We start from the raw sequence: 3,648 nt of genomic DNA on the forward strand, positions 1-3,648 counted from the left end.
AGATTTCCTTATCATAATAAAATAATATATGAATTTATTTGTAATATTGTAATGTATACATAATATAAGTAATTGCCATTGCATTTATTATTATTAATTATATATTATACTGTTACCCCTTAATTATACTATAGTATAATTTCCTTGTTATATTTTACAATATTTTCTTCATAATTCTACAATTTTGTCTTTCACAGCACAAATTTATCATACTGAATCATCACACACCAAGTCTCATAAATTTCTACTGTATTTGTCCAAGCTACTCCAGCTACATGGTATTGCCTTGAGGCTAAACTACACGGTATACTGGCACTACCATCATTCCTGGCTCGTCAACCTGGACCACATAAGCACAGTTTCAGTTTCAGTTTATTTACCATTTCAATTTCTGAACATAAGAGATGAACAACTTATATGGATTGATAACCGTAAGAGCGAAGCTCGTTTACCGGTCACCCGTTAGTGCAGTGACATTACAGACAACATAAAGACAGGACAAAGGTGCAATACATAACAAGACATGTGAACACTTGTGTTTGCAACCCCTTGGATAAAATAATATATTTATATAAAGGAGAAAGTTAGATATTATAATATTTCTTTTCGATCATACAATGATAATTTTAAAATTATTTCCTAAGAAGTCATACTACTGATTCAAAATAGTTACTTACACCCTGTGGTCAAGGCTTTATTTTCTCTTATGCTTATTTCCTCCAACATACAGAGTACATAGGACTTTTTGATTCATAACTGTTGAATTGCATCCCAATACATAGTACCTATTGGTATTATATCTAAAAATACAAAGGCGGCTAACACAGATAGTTCCATATACAGTACTCTCTTATAAATAGATGTATCTCTCCAATCTACTCCCAACTACCTAATCTAATAATAGTACTATTAGCATGCTACTATACACTTTGTAGACAAGAAGTAAGTTGTATACACCTAGAGGACTTATGGTAGTACAGTCGAACGCCCTCTCACTGGCCCGGTCAACATAATCTATACCTAGATTATTACAGTAATTAAAGTACATTATTACAGAGATTTTTTTTTTTTTTGCAGAAATCAAAGTTATGTGTATAGAAAGCAGTACTCGTATTAAAAACTAAGGTTGTACTCTTGAACGCAAGCTGGCAGGATATTTTGAATATTTTTTATTGTTGAAATGAATGGAATCCTAACTTCATTTTCTACGAACTGGAGACGAAGACATATTATGACCCTTTTATTTAAATTTATTTGAATAGACCTCCATGTAAAGTCATTAAAGGCTACATGATTGTTTTAAATTTTAATATGTGATAGTAGAAAATCATTGTGTATAATGAGGACTATAATCTTATATTCACTTGCATTCTCATCTTTTTAAAATTTTATTTATAATGCTGGTAATGAGTTTAAAATTTAATTATATTGACTAGTTTTGATAATCATTATGTCCACATAAATTCATTTATATTTCTTTTGTGGAATATAGTTCATATATTATGTATTAAATAAATTGGTAAGGCCCTATAGGCCTACTGTTATTATTTAAGGAAAGTTTATATACACTTATTTTATGCCTACCAATATTAGTATTACAAAATTGTTTATATAAATATTTTGTCTAATTGCCTTGATTTTTTGTATAGGCCAATGGCATCAATGTTTTTCTCAAAGCAAATTAGCCTAATAATGCCACATTTAGAAACATGATTCTTTGATTTCTGATATTCTGTACTTGTGTATGCATTACTAAAATAACATAGTAGTTAATATATTTCATTTGTAATGTATGTATAAACATTCAGTTTTTTTTTTACATTTTTAAATTTAAACATTATTACAATACCTACCTTTCTGATATTGTTACTATTGTATAATATTTTTTGAGGCAGATTGTTTCCAATAAAAAAAAATTTTAAACAATTATTTTGACTTATACTGTACTATGTTAGTTCAGGAGATGAAGTGTGTGTGGGCAGAATCTGGTGTGAGGTGTATATTTGTCACTTTAAGACCTAAATTAGATGTTTCTGAAGAAAAGAAGTAAAAGGATACGCTTTCAAACAACTTCAAGAAGATTCACACAAAAATAATTACTTTCCAATAAAATAGTATAACAGTGTATATTACAGTACATTGAATAAACTCGAGCGGAATAATAACGCACATAAAAAAATATTCTTTTCGAAAAGTGCCCTCTCTAGTTTTCTATTAATTTATTAATAATTATTATTAATTAATGAGTAATATGAACATATTTTTTACATTTAAGGCTGGAAGCTGTATCTACTCCTAACAAAGTTTCATACCTCCAAATTTCATCAACGTATTCAAAACACTTAAATAAATATCACATTTAACATTACAAATTCAGGTTTTGATAGAATTTTGCTTAAAAACATATACAAACAAAATCGATAAAAATACTTTTCGTATTCAAAAACATTTGATACTTGGTATAAATGTTCAATATAGGTTGCTCCATCCATATTGCAAAAAAAAAATAACTATCAAGCCATATCACTGATTTTTTTAATTTACGTTTTTACAAAATGTACACTTATGAAAGATCATACAATTCCAACTCATTTTTTTCAACCTAATAACGATTTTGAAAAAACAACTAACAAAAAACTTTCATGAATGCAATTTTGTTTCTGTGAATAGAGCAACATATAGTGAACATTTATACCAAGTATCAAATGTTTTTGAATACGAAAAGTATTTTTTATCGATGTTTTTTGTATATGTTTTTAAGCAAAATTCTATCCAAAACCCGATTTTTTATGTTAAATGTGATATTTAATATTGAAGTGCTTTGAATACGTTGATGAAATTTGGAGGTATGAAACTTTGTTAGGAGTAGAACCAGTTTCCAGCATTGAATGTTAAAAATATGTTCATATTACTCATTAATTAATAATAATTATTAATAAATTAATAGAAAACTAGAGAGGGCACTTTCCGACAAGGAAATGAATGTTTTTTTATGTGCATTATTATTCCGCTCGAGTTTATTCAATGTACTGTAATATACACTGTTATACTATTTTATTGGAAAGTAATTATTTTTGTGTGAATCTTCTTGGAGTTGTTTGAAAGCGTATCCGCTTACTTCTTTTCTTCAGAAAACATCTAATTTAGGTCTTAAAGTGACAACTATACACCTCACACCACCTACTTCCAACACACTAGTTTCTGCCCACACACACTTTATCTCCTGAACTAACATAGTACAGTATAGGTCAAATTAAATGTTTTAATTTTTTTTTTATTGCTGCCTCAAAAAATATTATATAATAGTAACAATATCAGAAAGGTAGATAGGTATTAAAAATGTTTTAAAAAATATGAATATATGTTTATACATACATTATAAATAAAATATATTAACTACTATCTTAGTAATGCAAACACAAGTACAGAATATCAGAAATCAATGAATCATGTGTCTAATTGTGGCATTATTAGGCTAATTTGCGTTGAGAAAAACATTGATGCCATTGGCCTATACAAAAAATCAAGACAACTAGACAAAATATTTACATAAACAATTAATACTAATATTGGTAGGCATTTAAATAATAGTGTATATAAACTTTTTTTAAATAATAACAGTATAGGGCCTTACCAATTTATTTAATA

Source organism: Antedon bifida, chromosome 1, assembly GCF_963402885.1.
Source record: "Antedon bifida chromosome 1, ecAntBifi1.1, whole genome shotgun sequence".
Lineage (NCBI taxonomy): Eukaryota > Metazoa > Echinodermata > Crinoidea > Comatulida > Antedonidae > Antedon > Antedon bifida.